The sequence below is a fragment of the Odocoileus virginianus genome, chromosome 24 (assembly GCF_023699985.2).
Source record: "Odocoileus virginianus isolate 20LAN1187 ecotype Illinois chromosome 24, Ovbor_1.2, whole genome shotgun sequence".
Taxonomy (NCBI): domain Eukaryota; kingdom Metazoa; phylum Chordata; class Mammalia; order Artiodactyla; family Cervidae; genus Odocoileus; species Odocoileus virginianus.
The window spans coordinates 44108634-44126433 of NC_069697.1; the positions used below are offsets into that span (position 1 = coordinate 44108634).

Consider the following 17800-nt stretch of genomic DNA (forward strand, 5'->3'; position numbering starts at 1 on the left):
TTAACTGCTGACCAAATATTTGGAGCTGCCTCTGTGTGAGACATAAGATGACTTAAGGGAAGGTGCAGGAATTCAGGATCTGGTTCTCTCTTCGCTGGGTAAGTGGACCAGGGAAGAAAAAGGAGTTTCTGCTTTAGGTTTAGAGTAAATGTTTTCCCCATAGCCATTGTCAAGTATATACACACACACACAAACATACACATATTGCTTTTTTCTAATTATATAAATAGCATATGTTTATTGTAAAAAAAATGGTAAATTGAAAGAAGAGAGTAAAAAATCCTTAGAAATCAGACTTGTGGTTACGCAGTAGGTGGGAGAAGAATGCACTGGGAATTTGGGATTGGTAGATGCAAACTGTTACATATAGAAAGAGTGAACAACAAGGTCCTACTGTATAGCACAGGGAACTATATCCAATCTCCAATTTTCCATTATGGGATAAACCATAATGGAAAAGAATATTAAAAAAGAATGTATATATGTGTAAAATTGAGTCACTTTGTACAGCAGAGATTGGCACAACTTTGTAAATTAACTATGCTTCAATAAAAAAAAATGTAAAACTCCTAAAAACTCTAAATCACATTTGGCTGCAACAGTTAGAAGTCCAGAGAAAGCAGTTTTGAGATAGAACCACAGCTACCTGATCTGTTCAGGAATCAGACTCCGTCTGCCTTTCCGTTTCACCATGCTTATCGTAAACGTGTTTGCCTCGTATCTGGTGCCTCATGGCTACAAGATGGTTGCTGTGGCCCTAAGTCTCATATCCTTCTGAGGCAAAGAGAAGGGGAAGCAAGAAAGGTCACTACCTATATAAGAAAAGTAAAAGCTTCTATAGAAACTCTCACTTCAATTCTCATTGGCCAGGACATTTCAGGTAGTAGTCTCCTAACTGCAGGGAAATTCAAGGCAGTGAGTATTTTAGGCTGGTCCCATGGTTTCCCCAAATGACCTACCATATGACCCAGCCATCCAGCTACCAGGCATATACCCTGAGAAAATCATAATTCAAAAAGACACATGTACCGCAATGTTTATTGCAGCACTATTTATGATAGCCAGGACATGGAAGCAACCTAGATGTCCATTGACAGATGAATGGATAAATAAGTTGTAGTACATATCTATAATGGAATATTTCTCAGCCATAAAAAGGAATGAAATTGGGCCATTCGTAGTGATGTGGATTACCTAGAGTCTGTCGTATAGAGTGAAGTAAGCCAGAAAGAAAAAAACAAATACTGTATATTAACATGTACACATATGGATTCTAGAAGAATGGTACAGATTGTACCTATTTGTGGGGCAGGAATGGGGATGCAGACGTGGAGAATGGATTTGTGGACACAGGCGGGGAAGGAGAGGGTGGAGTGGATTGAGAGAGTAGCGTTGACATATGTACAACTACCATGTGATGCTCTGGGATGACCCAGAGGGGTTGGCCGAGGGAAGGGTGGGAGGGCGGCTGAGAGAGGGGATATATGTATCCTGATAGCTGATTCTGAGACACACGGACAGAATATTGTAAAGCAATTATACTCCAGTTAAAAAGTAACATATTAATTAATTTTAAAAATCAAGATTTTGTTGGTAGGGAAGAGGACGCTGTAACTGCTGCATGGGCAGGCCAGTGCTTTCTTCCTTTCTGGCTCACCCCACAGTCTGCCTCCTGTGCGTTTCCTGAATCATCCATCCATTCTCTTGATACCTCCTGGGCTGTTCTGTCACCTAGGTCGGAGCACCAAGCCTTCCTCGAATTTTACATCTGACTGGCATCTCTCCTAATTAGGCATTGAGTTGAGACTGTTACACCTTTTTAAAGCATGTGTATAAACTCCCCATACCATTTCATGACCATTTCTTTTCTCTTGATAATGTGTGTATTGTCAGTCGTCTGACAGTAGTCAAAGTAAGAACACAAGAAATTAGGTGGAGATAGATATTAAGGAGAAAAATATAGCTGAATGAAGGAGATAGGGAGTGTCAAGAAGGAAAGAGCCCTATGTTATACATATAATAGTCAGGTAAGGTTTCATTGATAAGCGGAGCTTGAAATAAGAGAGAGAGCGAGTTGTGGGCATTTCTTGGAATTTTCTAGGAAGAAGGAACAGCACATGCAAAGGCTCTGATGTGCAAGCATACGTGATAAGTTTGAGGAAAAGTATCAGGGCCTTGGTAAGTAGATCAGGGTTAGCAGGATAAGAGTATTCAGAGATGAGGCAAAGATAGCCCTGGAAATTCTGATATAGTCAGAAGAGCATTTTTTTTTATTTAATCATTTTGTTAGACATGTGAGTTCTTTCCAATTGTTCATATTTATAATTAACAAGATTTTTTTAGTAATATGTTACTAGATAATTATATTTTTTAATTTATTTGGCTGTGCTGGGTCCTAGCTGCAACTGTCAGTTGCTGCATGTGGGATCCAGCTCCCTGACCAGAGATGGAACCTGGGCTCTCTACATTGGGACTGTGCGGTCCCAGCCACTGGACCACCAAAGAAATCCCTACAATTAACTATTTTTTTTAAAAGGTTCTGGGCCACTGGAAAGAATTCATTGATGCCTACATTAAAATAATAATCACCTTGGTTTTTTTTGAGAGAGTTTTAAGTATAGCTCACCTTCTTCTAAAATAATGAACAAGGAGGAAAAACAGTACCAAAATCTGACTTCATTTACAAGCAAACAAACATAAAACTGTCTCTAATTGTCTTCATGTAGTGGGCTGTAAGAAAACAGTGAGGAACAGGGGGAGAAAAAAGGCAAGAGCAAAAAGGAAGAAACAGAGAAGGGGAAAAGAGTAAAGCTTCCTGAAGTAGAAAGGGGGAGCTGCTAGTTCTGTCTCTTGCTATGTCACAAAGCATCCTTAGCGGGTGATGTGAAATAACATCTCTTAACCCTTCTCTTAAGCTCATGGTTCTGTGGGTCAGGAGCTTGGGCTTCCGTATAACATGGCGGCCTTAGAGCAATTCAACTTGTCAAGGCTGTCAAGAAGCCAGGATGGAAACCTTCTTAAGGGCTGGGCTTGGAACTGGTATATATAGTGTTCTGCCAGACTGTTGGTCAGGGCAGTTATAGGCCAGCCAGACCCAAAAGGAGGGGAAATAAACCCCAACATCCAGTGAGAGGGATGTCAAAGAATTTGAAGTCACTTTTTAATTTACCACAGTATTCAAAGATGAGATAGCCAGGTCCCTACCTTTGGCCCGTCTGAGGTTCATGGCTGTGGTTACATAGCCACATGACCAATCTCATCAGCATCAGGGTCATTCTGGTTTCCAGTCCTGGTTAGGACCAGAGCTACATCTCATACATGATTTATCCTTTTCTAGATCTTGAAAAGCCACCCTTAGTAGATAATAAACTGCAGATTTCCTTTATAATCTTTAGAAGAATACCGTTCTTTTTGTTTTTCGCTCTTTCTTGGTGACATGCTCCTTTTTTTTCCTTTTAGTGATCAAGTAAGCTCCTATGTGTGGCCTTGTAAATGGTAACTTGTCCAAGGTAGCAATTTATGCCAGGGGAGTCTAAGACAATGTTGATGGTATTTATTTTAGTACCTGTGTACTTCCTGAGGGAGGGCAGTATGATGAAATATTACTGTGAAGCTGCTCTGTTTGGGGGTACTTATTTGCAAGGCTATATTAGCTAATTCCCTCCAGATTTCAGTATTCATGTCATCTGGACTCCCTGATTTGTGTACGTTCAGATTTTTCAAGTATTCCTTTACCTGCGTTGACAGAGCATATATTTGACAGAATAATATTAAAAAATATAAGATGGCAAGCAGATGGTCAGAGTCTTGACTGAAAAGAGATCTTACTGAAAATGGTTTGTGAATGCAGACCATGCTTTTGTTTACTCAAATGTCCTTTTAAATATTTGGTTTGATCACCAATGGAGGTCTTGAAAGAGCCAATGTCTGCAGAAATATGTTAGCTGATATCCTCTACCTGAAGTAATGGCTCCCTTAAAAAAAAAAAAAAAAGAAAGGATAGAGAAGTTTTCTGTAACTCCTTGCTGCCAGATGTCTGCATTGCTACCTAAATCATGGAGGTGAAAAAAACCTCTTCCTGATCCCCTATGCTCGATGCAGCTCCTTTTTCAGTGAAAAAAAGCATAAATTCCATCCAGTGAAAGCAAGAGGAGGCAAAAGAAGAAAGAAATGGAAAGACAAAGACTCATACCAAGAAGAATTTCCAGGGATCTCAAGTTTAGTTTCTTTGTATGGGAAGACAGGTTGGTGAGAAATCCAGATTGTGCACTAATACCTGAAATAAGAAAGCTAACACTTTTATATGTAAAGAATAGAGAGCTGTATTTAAAATCCTAGACACCTCACACATGATGCAGTGGGAAACTTGGTAATGTAATATTTGAGTTTTTTTCTGCAGACCTTTTTTCCCATGGATGCCAGTATCCAAATAACAGAGAAAAGAATGTAGATCAGTCTTCCAACAATGACACCTAGTACCTTTCATTATTCAAGCAGTCAATTCTGGTACCTTTTCACCATCAGTCTCTGGCTGTCACCACTGGAAACATCAGTGGAGTGGTTTGTCCAGTGATCGGAATCCATGTCCTGGTTTATAGTCCTTGGATCCCCATTTCAGCTGCTAAGGTATATGAACAACATGAAGTCCACAAAGCAAGCCTGGAAATTGCTTACATCAGTTACCAACTGTTTGTTGCTGAGTGTTTTAGGAAGGTTGACTATTTGGGGGAGGATGAATCTTCTATCTTTAATACATATAACCTTCTTTGGGCTCATACTAGGACTCATGCCTATGTATGTAAGCACCCTCCAGAGTCTAATGGCTGTGTACCATTTTGTTTCCTCAGGCATATTTCCTCTGTTCCTGAGAGCCTTAAGCACTGTTACTCTTTTTTCTACAAATAATCCTCTTCTCTATCCCTTCCTGTTATGTATATCCAACTTTTCCTCTCTTTCACTTCCTAGCCCATACCTCCACGGGAAGTTGTGACAAAGCCATTTTTATGATTAAAATGGAATCTTATTTCTAATGCTATCACATTGAAATGTTCAATAACTAAAAAGATTTTGCATATTCTCAGAAAGACACTTGATGAAAATTTTTCCTGTACCTGGAGTGCAGCGATTTATTTTTCTAAAGCTATATAGCTGGAAAATATGGCAGAAGCTTCCTCCACCTGCTTCTAGATGAGACTGTTTTTGGCAATCCACACAAGTGGGTCTCTCTTGGGAGAGAGAAGATGATTTTATAAGAAGTAGACCAGTGTGCAGAAAATCAATCAAATTGACTAGTCATTGACTAGTCATTGGTAGTCATTGACTGCCAATCCATCAAAGAACTAGTTTGCCAAAAGACCATTTTTTCGATGTTATTGACTCATCAAGAACTTGTTGCTTTAGAGTTATTGGCATAATTGCTTGAAAAAATTCCAAACTTAACCCTTGGGCATTTTCACACTGGTGTCTTCCCACTTGCCTTATATCAGTGCACACACCTGCTGTCACATACACCCAAGGATCCCTCCCCATCTATGTATAAAAACATTCCCAGTGAATTGCTTGTCATTCAACTCCTTCCTCTCCCAGCCAAGAAAGAAAATCTGTAAGTTATGATGAGTAAGAAAAGCAAGAGAATCGGTTGAAAATATATTGGAAGATTAAAAACTCACCATACAATTTTGAGGTATCACTGAGATTGCGGACAGCATCTTGCCTGATCCCAGAATTTTTAAAGAGATTGTCTCTTCCAAAAGTAAGCTGTATATTGAGCAGCCTGACTGACATACACACCCCTGTTACTTTATTACTTGTTAAAAAATTATGAATCATTAAGTGGACAGATTGATCACTGGACCAATTGATTTTTTGACAAATTGTTATTATGTGAAAGAAATGTTAATGATTCATGTAGAACATTATAGAAATTCTCTTTTAAACATTTCTAGAAGCTATAAATTTTCTCTCCAGAATTTTTTTGGCTTTTGAGCCTAAGTTTGTGCAGTTTTTTTTAATTCTCAGTAGATATGCCAATGAGCTGATTGAAATAGTGAAGACATTCATCAATAAATACTTTTTAAGTACCTAACATAGAATATTTTATTAGACACTTACAGCTGGAGAAAAGAGAGGAAATACTAAAGAAATAGGTGATGAAAATGCTGTTCCTTACCGACTCAGAAGACAGAAGATTCATATATTGGCTGACTTGAGAACAATTACAAAATATCCTATCAACGAGTTCGCAATGGCACTGTACAAGAGTAATGTGAAGACAGCTCTGACCTGCTGCTGGGTCATGCCCACAATCCCCAGTGTCCACACATGAAAAGAAATCGTCTTTCCTCTGCCAGGATATCTTTTTTTTCCACCCAAGATAGGACCTCTTTCCAATTTTCAAATCCTAAGATATTTTTTCCCCATGCAAATCATTCAAAACTCAACAGGTATTTTCACATTGTCTGCTGTTTTACTCACATAAATCTGTCTTGATTTTAAATTCAATGGAAAGAAATTGACTTCAGTCTTTATATTTCCTAGTATAGACTCTTGAAAATAGACCAAGATAATATTTTATTAAGATAGTTGTGCATAATGATTTGAAGCTACACATCAGGGATCAGATGTCTGTAAACATCTACTTTTGACATCCTTCTTATAGGCAGAGAAAGTCTGGCGCAGCTTAAAAGACCAGGTGACTAACTAGTGAGTCAAATGATGATCTACAGAGAATACAGGAGCTTTAAAAAAAATCTGTAATTTCAAAAGATTTGTTTTCTGATGAAAATGCACCCAAAGTTCCCAGGGATGCAAAAAGACATCTAGTCGGCATTAGGTCCCAAGGATTTGGGCCTCTGGCATTATACATGATTTTTCAGACATGCATCTTAATTAGTTGGCACTATCTTAAAAAATAACCAAAACATTATAACAGGTCCTAAGGCATGAGAAGAGAGTCTAAGGATTGAGCAGTGCTGTCTCCCAGGGCAGAGGCCACTGTTTCATGTAGCAGTATATATAAGGTTCCTGGTCAATAGATAAATTAATAAAACATCCCCATAATTACAAGCTTCCATGACTGGAGGGAGTTTTCATCAAAGATACAAATAACATTTTACAAATACCGACAAGCAAAATGGTACAATTATGTAGATGGCTTTCTCCCAGATACTTGATGTCAATGTAATCAGACATGGCTTACTTCGGCCTTAACTGTCTTTAGAGACTCTTCAAGCTTTAACTAACGTGCTGGACACATAGTTTGCTGGAGCATCAGCATGGAAGAATTAGCAAAACTGAAATGCCTGTTTTTAACATACTTATTGTCCTCCAAGTCTACATCTGCCTTCTTGGTCCTACTTTATATACTTTATGAGAAAATATTTTCTAGATACACATGTATATATGGCTGAATTTTTAAAGCCTCAAAGTGCAGGTTTGGAAGAGCCTTTAAAGATGCTCTAGTCCAGCCATCCAAGTCCAAATTCCTCCACATTCTAGTCTAGACACTGAGATTCCTTGCTGGACTGCAACATCCATACATTTTTGTACTGCCTAAAGCAGGGGTAGGCAAATTGTTTCTGAAAGGGCCAGAAAGTAAATATTTTCGGTTTTGTGGGCCACGCAGTTTCTGCTGCAACCACTTCCCTCTGCCTTTGTAGTGTAAAAACAGCCACAGACAATATGTAAGCGAGTGAGCGTGGCTGTATTCCATTAAAACTCTATTTACAGAAACAGGCAGTGGGTCAGGTTTGGTCAGGCCCTGGTCTAAATAATTTGCTGTGAAGCATGGAGCATGGTGATGGAAAAAAAATAAAAAGCCTAAATAACATGAATAAAATACTCATGATGAATACTAACTAAAGCTCTCCCTGAATTCTCAGTCCAGATGACTTAAGACTTTTAAAAGAAATTGGTCTTCTTACTAAATACTTCTGTTGGGCCCTCTTGAGTAAGGATCACCTCCTTCTACCCCTCCCATCTTGCCAGCTCAGAGTTGAGGTAGATGAGAGAAGCCAGCAGATGTTCATGCAGTCACCTTCATATAGCCTGGATATTCTTAGGAGTAACATTATTTAAAAACAAAATTAGATATACTCTGGCTATTAATCCAAGGATGTTATCACTTTGATGGGCTGCACCCACATGCAGATGAAAGGGTTGATTCAGGAACACTGGATCAGGAAGTGAGCACAGCTCAACTCCCAATGGAAGATTGTGCAGGGAAGCTTATTTAAAATGAAAGCCTGCATGGCCTGGAATAAAGCCTATAGGCTTTTGAGTCAGAACCATCTGGATTTGAATTGTTTCTGCACTTAGTAATTCTGGAGCTTAAGACATTACCACTGGACATACTTCTTAATTTTTAAGTCTCCAGTGGCTCCTCTATGGAGAAGGCAATGGCACCCCACTCCAGTCCTCTGGCCTGGAAAATCCCATGGACGGAGGAGCCTGGTAGGCTGCAGTCCATGGAGTCGCTAAGAGTCAGACACAACTGAGCAACTTCACTTTCACTTTTCACTTTAATGCATTGGAGAAGGAAATGGCAACCCACTCCAGTGTTCTTCCCTGGAGAATCCCAGGGACGGGGGAGCCTGGTGGGCTGCCGTCTATGGGGTTGCACAGAGTTGGACACGACTGAAGCGACTTAGCAGCAGCAGCAGCAGCTTCATCTATAAAATGGGGGTAATAGTGTTTATTTTTCAGTCTAGTCACAAGGGTTCCACCAGGTAAGGTCTGTGACATTCCTAGCACATTGCCTGACTCACAAGAAGAATTTATGTATTATACTGAGAGAATAAAGAATGAACTGTTATAAAATATTGCCAACTGATCATCATTTTGAAAATATCTACCTAGCACTGGCAGGACAAAAGCCTAAATTTTAAGGAAATGCTTTGCTTTCATACTTTTCAGGGGCAAATGCCAATTGCTCCCACCATATTAAGTGGCAATTACGATCAAGAACTGATAGAAAGGCATTAAACTTTGCTCAGAAGTTACTGGTTTCTCCCTTGTATTTTCCCCTGTCCCTCTTTGGGTATTCAGATGAGTTTGGGGCCAGATTTAATCACTGAGGTTTCTCCTTAGGTGTGAATGTAGGGACTCAAGAAATAGATTCCAGAATACAGTCTAGCTCTGTGCTAACCAGGTCCTCAAATGATTAGCAAGGAGAGAAAATCCAACTTGTTTCCCTTTGAAGGCGGCCCGAAGACCACCCAGGAGCCTGCAGTGCTCAAGAAAGTGGCAGCATGTTTACACAGGAATGTGAGCTGCATAGAACATGGAACACCTGTGCTCTGTGGTCATCACAGACCCAATTAGCTTCTGGAAAGAATTCAGGGTAGAAATCCTTAATGGGATGCCTCAGAAAGTGCCTCGATTCTGAGCACTGAAATAATTTCTTCAGCTCTGCTAGCTGCATGTATAACATATTCACTAATAACTGTTTAGTTACCCAAGTGAGTGCCATAAAAGAATCCTTGACATGCAGAGAAGAGACTCGACTTATTCATAATGAGAACTTATAGTGTGGGTACAGGAAACTGACTTGGGGCTTAATATGAGAAAAGTCTTTCAAAATCCAGAACCATTCATATAAGTAATGGGTTGTCCTGTGGGGTAGCAAATCTCTGTGGTTAGAAGTGATGATCTCTTAGAGGTGTTGTGGAAAGTATTCCTGTAATGAAAGGAAGGAAGATTTGACTGAATTGTTTTATTCTTACATCTTTATTTAACTAGCATTTTTGAACACCTAATATAAACTAGCAGTTTTTAAGTTCTGGTACACTGATGAAAACTAAGAATGCAAAGATAGATATGAGAACATTTTGCCATTGAAAGACTTAAAAGATGAGAGAGGCATGGGGAGAAAAGGGAATTCCCTGCTGGTCCAGTGGTTAGGACTTGGTGTTTTTACTGCCGTGGCCTGGGTTCAATCCCTAGTCAGGGAGCTAAGATCCTGCAAACCAGCAATGTGGCAAAAAAAAAAAAAAAGAGAGAGAGAGAGAGAGGGAGGGAAGATGGACAATTTGCCAATGATTGCAATAAGCAAGGTGCTCTAGTAGGGAAATGTGCAGAGGTGGCATACCTAACTTAGCAGTAATGATGCAGAGTCTCTAGAGTAGGGCATAGTGGGTCTTAAAGGGTTAATTACATAAGTTAGTCAGATGGAGGAAGGAAGAAGCGATTCCAGGCAGGAGGGGAGTATAAACAAAGGCATGCAGTCATAGAAACACAATAATGCTTCAACCATTCTAGGGGATTGTCCTTAGTGTGGGTCCCAGGTCTCTGTCATCAACCCTATTCCATTTACTATTGTAATAAATGCATATGAAGGACCCCTAATCATATTTGTGAATAATGTGAAGCTGAGATAATATACAATACACTCGAATAGCAAAATTAACACCCCCAAAACCACACAGTAGGGATATAATAAATAATTGTGAAACAGGAATTCTTGATGGCGTGGTTAGCTGCAGAGCTATAGTATGTGGGAGATCAAGATAAATACAACCGACATAGGGACTTTATTGGTGACCCCGTGGTTAAGACTTGGTACTCCCAATGCAGGGGGCCTGGGTTCGACCCTGGGTCAGGGAACTAGATCCCACATGCTGCAACTAAGAGTTTGTGTGCCACAACTAAAGATCTCGCACGCAGCAATAAAGATCAAAGATACAGCATGCTGCTCCTAAGACCTAGCACAGCCAAATACACAAATAAATAAATATTAAAATAAACACACAGAAAGAAAGAGGTAAATAAGGCAAGCTAACGTCTGTTGATCTTGGTGACGACTTTGTGGGTATCTTTTATTTTCTACATCTTTCAATATTTCATGATTTTAAAAAACACAGGACTCTGGTAACTATAATTCAACAATTGGACATAATTGCCAAAAACTCAAATGCAATTTTCAGCTAGAGTAACAGAAGTCCATATTGAGAACAGTGATGTGTGTCTGTCTCTTCTGTCCTGTGTTGACCTGATTACACATGGACAACCTGATTGATACTAGGGGCTTGTACTTAAAAGAACACATGTTCAGATCTGTTCAACGGAGAAACACAAAAGAATGAGGGGCTCAAAACCGTGTTCTATGAGAAACATTTAAAGGAAGACGATGTTTCATGTGGAGCAGTTTAAAGAGTTCTAATAACTGTCTTCAAGGCTTTCATTAAACAGATATTAGACTTGCTTTATGGGCTTCTCTTGTGGCTCAGCTGGTAAAGAATCCACCTGCAATATGGGAGAATTGGGTTTGATTCCTGGGTTGGGAAGATCCCCGGGAGAAGGGAAAGACTACCTACTCCAGTGGTCTGGCCTGGAGAATTCCACCGACTGTGTAGTCCATGGGGTCACAAAGAGTTGGAACCCACTGAGTGACTTTCACTTCCCTTCACTCCATGTAGCTTTAAAAGGCTACAGTAACATGTCATGTATGTGTCTCTGCTGCGCTTAGTCACTCAGTCGTGTCTCACTCTTTTTGACCCCATGGACCATAGCCCACCAGGCTCCTCTGTCCAGGATTCTCCAGGCAAGAATACTGGAGTGGGTTGCCATGCCCTCCTCCAGGGGATCTTCCCAACCCAGGGATCGAACCCAGGTTCCCCTTCACTGTAGGCGGATTCTTTACCATCTAAGCCACTAGGGAAGCCCCACGTATATGTGTTTAAAGGATGCAAATTCAATTATGTGGCTCTGCAAAAATAACCATATTTTAAAGGGAATGACACAGTCTAAAGAGTGTGGCAGGCTCCTCCAGCTATCCACTTAATGAGTAGATGTGTGCCCCAAATGTGCAGGAGACAAAAGTTGTGAATCCCCCATCTCAGGACCATTTTGCCTCTCAGAGCATGAACATCTCCCCAGAGTGTACCTCTAGCCTTGAAAGGTATTGATACATTTTTCAAAAATCCACGTATGTCCTATATGCAAATCAACTATATACTTTCCTTGGTTCTCAATGAAAGAAACGGTGATCAGGACTTCCCTGGTGGTTCAGTGGCTAAGACTCTATGCTCCTAATGCAGGGAGCCCAGGTTCAATCCTTGGTCAGGGAGCTAGATCCCACAAGCCTCAACTAAAAGATCCCAAGTGCCACAACTAAGACCCAGCATAGCAAATAAATATATAAAAAGAAAAAAACAGGGATCAGTCCCAACACTGGAGGAAACTGTGGCTGAGGACTCAGGCTGATGACTATTGGGGTACTTTCCAGAGGAACGTTCAGGACCAAGTTTAGCTCTATGCAATTGTTGCCATGTGTTGACTTTAAAACCAAACTTCCCGCAAAATATGCAACTTCACAATAGAACCAAAAGTTAAAATTTTCAGCGAGATGATTTTAGTTTAGCCAAAGGAAAAGGTCTCTAATAGCTGACTTTTTTAGGAAGTTAAGAGAGCTCTTCCTTTAATCAGAAACTAGATGATAACTTTTCAGTATGTTGCAGATTGGACTCAGAGATGTGACAAGAGTGGTGAATTAGACCAAGTCGAGTTAGCCTCCAGTAATCTTGAGATTTTGAAATTCTGTGATACAAGGATCAGATTCATCCCAAGTACATGCTTAACACATGTTGCCTTCTGCTAGCCTGTCCATCCTTTCTTCAGATTCCTCTTTTTCTGATCTTTTGAAACCAAAATGCTTCTTTCAAGAAGCATTTCTCAGTTCATCTCTGCTGTAGTACAATGGATGATGAATCCTAGGTGCCCAGGAATGGTCATCATTACTGCATTTTTAGTGATGACTGCATTGGCTCTTAAACTTCTTTTTCTTAAACCATGGCGACTCATCTTGCATAGAGCTTTCACTTTTTCCTGGGGTTAAATCTTAGGAACTTAAGATCCTGGCTTACATGACTTCGTTATATGTGGATGCTTTTATGTGTGATATTTATAGGACCAACAACAAACTCCCAGTAGGAGGGGAAAGTTCAGAGTTGGAGTTACCTATTGGTTCATAAGAAAAATGCCAAACTTAGTGGCTTAAAATAAGTCTTTTTTATTTGCTTGTGCTTAGTCACTTCAGTTGTGTCCAACTCTTTTTGACCCTATGGACTGTAGCCCTCCAGGTTCCTCTGCTCATGGGATTCTCCAGGCAGGAATACTGGAGTGGACTGCCATGCCCCCCTCCAGGGGATCTTCCTGACTCAGGGTTCGAACCCACATCTCTTAGGTCTCCTGCATTGGTAGGCAGGTTCTTCACCACTAGTGCCATCTGGGAAGCCCCTTTATCTGCTCACAGACCTGCAATTTGAGCAGGACTCTGCAAGGAGAGCTCCACGAAGCGTGAGCTGGGATGGCTTAAATCTGGGGATGGCTTATGCGGGCCAGAGTCATCTGAAGACTTGTTCACACACAGACCGATAACTGATGTCAGCTGACAGGTGGGACCCCAGCTGGGTTGTCAGCCAGAACACATATATGTGGCCTCTCTCTGGTGCTGCCTGGCTTCTTCGCAGCATTGTGGCAGGGTTCCAAGAGCAAGTGTATCAAGAGAACTAGATAGAAACTGGATCCACTTGTATGGCATAGCCTTCAGAAGTCACAGAGTGTCACCTCTGCCATAGTCACAGGCTTCTCCTATTTGAGAGGAGTGGACACAAACTCTACCCCTCTGTCCAAGAAGTGTCCAGCTCAGGTTGTAAGGAGCCCATGCGTAATGGGAGCTCTTATTGCCACCACCTTGGGAAGTACAGCCTGCCAAGAAGTCGATGAGTCATTTGGAAACAAGAAGACCTGAAACTTGCTCAGTTTGATTTTTTGCATCCTCCAGGAAAAACTGCATATGCTTCACCTTTGCTTCTTTACTTTGACATTACCTTTAAATGCAGGGTTTCAAAATTCTATAGGTTTTTTTTTTTTTTTTTAAGATGACATGGCTACTTTATTAAGCAGACGCAAAGAAAGTCAAAGTTAGGTGTCTGAATTTGAGTAAAGCTATGTTCAGCCATCAATTTGATGAACAGTTCAAGGTGACTACATGACTACATTAAATGACATCATCACTGTCAATAGTAGTCTTTTTCTTTCTTTGAAGAATAACTTTTTTTTTTGGCCGTGCTGGGTCTTCATTGCTGTACTTGGACTCTCTAGTTGGGGTGTGGACTTAGTTTCCCCGAGGCACGTGGGATCTTAGTTTCCTAACTAGGGATTGAAGCTGCTTTGGAAGGCGGGTTCTTAACCCGTGGACCACCAGGGAAGTCCTTGAACGCTAGTCTTGGAGAAGGCCTCTTCTCTCCCGTGTATGGAGATTGTTGGGCATAGGCTGGTGGTTTGTACTCATCCTTAGCAGAGAAAGTAGGCCACAATCTCTTGTGTCAGTTAGCACAGGGGATGCCAGAAAAGAAAATCCTGACTTTTTTTTTTCTATTTCTTCTGGTCCCCTAAACCTCCTTTCTACCATTAGGAGGAGAATTTCCAGTCATTGCTATGCTTTCAGTGCCACACCCTAAACTACCCAGCCAACAAAATATGAAAAGCAAACCAAACCAAGAACTTACCATCTAATTAAAGCATCTAAACACTGTTTTGAATGGCATCACAGCTTTGAACAACGCCTGGGCTCCTTGCGATGTGTGCATATGTGTATGTTCTCTCTGCTCTGCTCTGTTCAGTCCTGTCCGACCCTTTGTGACCCCATGGACTGTAGGGAGCCACCAGGCTCCTTTGTCCATGGGATTTTCCAGGCAAGAATGCTGGTGTGGGTTGCCATTTTCTCCTCCAGGGGATCTTCCTGATCCGGGGATTGAATCCACATCTCCTGCGTTTCCTGCATCTCAGGCAGGATTCTTTACTGCTGAGTCATCAGAGAAGCCCACATATGTATATGTATGAATATAAATGGACAGGAGTTACACAGCTTTGCAAGGATCTGTCAGGGACTAAATGCCTTTTTTTTTTATTTTACGTTTCGAGGCTTTTAGATAAATGATCATTTGTTGAGTGGGGTAAGGAAAGGAGAAAGCAAGGAGGGGAGAGCAAGGGGACGTGGGAGCGGGCTACTGCTCTAGGTTTTGACCCTGAACTCTCCCTATGTGGACATATTGCGGCTCTTCATTTCTGGTGTCTCTCTGAGTAAAAGTCACGAATGTGTGATTATCATGACATGAAAGCAATTCTGCAGCACAAAAGTCAACAAAACTAACATATATGTTCATTCAAATTTCTCTCTGAAAACTACACTGAATTCTTAAAAACTATAGTGACCGAGTAATTTTTCTTTTTGGTAAGCAAGAAGCACATAACTGCATTTTCAAAAACTGTGGAGAAATAAGCCAATAAAACTATGATAGTTGGAGCGGCAGCTCTAAAACGAAAGTTGTGCTAGTAGACTGTTCTAGAACTTTTTCTCTTTCTCCCCTCCATTCTTCAAGAGCACATAACACTTCCTGAAGTCCCTGAGTCCCTCTCTAGGCCCATCTTCCAGGCATCGATCCGGAAGGGCGTGCTCTTCCGAGTGCCTGGAAGGGCAGCTCCTAGGTGGTGAGTTCAGTGGGAATGACAGTGGAACGGAGGAGGTCAGCTCATCTCATCAGTACCTGAGTGCAGCAAACCCCCTGGTTAAATCACCCAAGTTGAGAGATACTGATTTAAAATTATACCATAATGTGTATCATTCCAAACTGCTAAGAGGGCCTGTCTTTCTTTCAGGGTTCAAAGGTTCAAGGGAGGTTTGTGTATGATAAGAGAGTGTTAAGTTTCCTCTCAGAAATGTTTGAGAAGTTAGGTTTTTTTTCCTCAGGCTGAGACTGAGAATCAGGAATATGCATACATTTGGTATGAAAAGGGAAGGAGTTTCCCCTCAGAGTCAGGTCGTGGCTTCAGAATCCCAGTGGTCAGCTGGAGTCAGACCAAACACACACCTTGGGAAATAGAGACATTAATCTGTCTGGCTTGCGGGTGTGAGATGATTCTTTGGAGGCCAAGGGACAATGAGGTAACCAGGAACGAGGAGGAATAAAGGAGGGTTTGTGAACAGAGGGAGAATCGATAAAACGAGTAAGAATTATGGGTTTCTGCCTATGGAGAATACACAAGGGGGTTCTGCTGAGATGGACTCAGGCACAGAAGAAGCTGAAAGATCAGGTGACATCTCGGGCTAGATAGGGAAGTCTGTCCTTACCTTTGGTATAGTGTAAAGATTTATTTTATAAGGTGCTAGGTCTGATACTGGGGAGTTGGTGGAATTCTCTACGAGACATTCCCATGTGGGCTGCATCTGTCTAGGGAGATTTGCTATCAGAACCAGCAAGTATCCCCCCAAATAAATATAACGCAGGGTGGTCTCTGGGCACCCACCCCCTACTCCCTCCTAAGAGTTGGGGGCTTCTGATAGCTGGCAGGCCTCCCAGCTAAGAGTCATGTGTCCCTGCCACCCTGGCAAATTTACAAGTGAGCTGTGGCAAATTTACAAATTTACAAGAGTTCTGCAGAGTCGGGAAAACACGGGCCTAGTGGGATGACTGAAATTTCTCCTGTTTCTTCACCACAGAGAGCATGTCCTTTCTCTTTAAGAGTGTTCACTTATTTTTCATTTCTGCTCAGCTGCTTCAAACAGCCCCTCTCTCCCCGACTCTGATTAAAACTGGCCAGTTTTAGCAAAAACTCATTTTTCAAAATAAAATTGTGGTACACATTCAGAAAATGAGACTTCTTCAACAGTTGTTTCTCATTAAAATTCTTACCTCTAGGATTCAAAACATGATTTCACAGCCTACCCCCCCCCACCACAACCCATTCCCCACCCCCAAAGATCCAGAGTCTCAAAATTCACTGGAGGCTTGGATGCCTGACATCATTTTACGTAAAGACAGATACCCTAAGTACCCTGTTTTCCATGAACACTGGAAGTGAGAATTGCGCCTTTGTAAGAGGGTGGAGATGAGGCTCCTCAATAAAGAAAAGGTTGTACGTGTAGTAGGAGAGAAGAAGGGCCCTTGCTTTGGTTCATCTCTGGGAATCTGACTATTAAGCAGAGTCAAGCAATTATCAATACAAAAAAGCACGAAGAATTCAGAAAGAAACAAAACTTTCCATATCTAGGTCACAGAGACTGTGACATTGCTCCCCCTCTCCAAAATAAGCAGTTTAGATGTCCAGGAACACGGAGTTTTGCAGCATAATAGAAGTTACATGTCTTCCAACTTTCAAAGGCACGCACAATATTGATGTCTCAGATGTTAGTTGGATGGACAGCTGGAGGTTGTTTTGTTTCTCAGTAACAGTGGCCCTAAATGTCCTTCTCACTGATGATGGGTTCTGTGGCCTTGGTGACTGCAAGAATCATAACAGAATACCTGGAATGGCACTGTTCTAAGAGGCTTCTGCATGGACACTATAGAGGATGTAACACTGCCAAGTCTCCTAAGTGCGAGAGAAAGTAGGGGAAGGAGGAGATTTGGGAAATGGTACAGTGCCAAGACTTGTTCTTCTCAGCGGTGCTCTCCAGAGGGTATGATCTCAAAGGCTTTGGGGACCAGCTGGTCCCAGAGGATGCCTCAGGAATAGAGGAGAACTCATGTTCGCCAAGACAGTAACAAACTTCAGTTTCAGAAAATTTCAGTTTACAATCCAAGACAAGAATATGTTCAGCTCTTTTTTAAAAGCTGAAGTATAGTTGATTCACAGTGTTTGAGGTGGACAGCAAAGTGATTCAGCTGGAAGGACTGATGCTGAAGCTGAAGCTCCAATATTTTGGCCACTTGATACAAAGAGCCGAGTCATTGGAAAAGACCCTGATGCTGGGAAAAATTGAAGGCAAAAGGAGAAGGAGGCGGCAGAGGATGAGATGATT

At 41.3% G+C, this 17800-nt stretch overlaps 1 long non-coding RNA gene and 1 other non-coding gene across 2 annotated transcripts in view; both read left to right on the forward strand.

The window, feature by feature from the left end:
• Positions 1-17800, forward strand: part of LOC110132210 (uncharacterized) — a 244192-nt gene that overhangs the window by 54228 nt on the left and 172164 nt on the right. The window lies entirely within an intron of this gene.
• TRNAK-UUU (transfer RNA lysine (anticodon UUU)) lies at positions 9879-9950 on the forward strand. Its single transcript has one exon. It is a non-coding gene; the product is annotated as a tRNA-Lys (tRNA).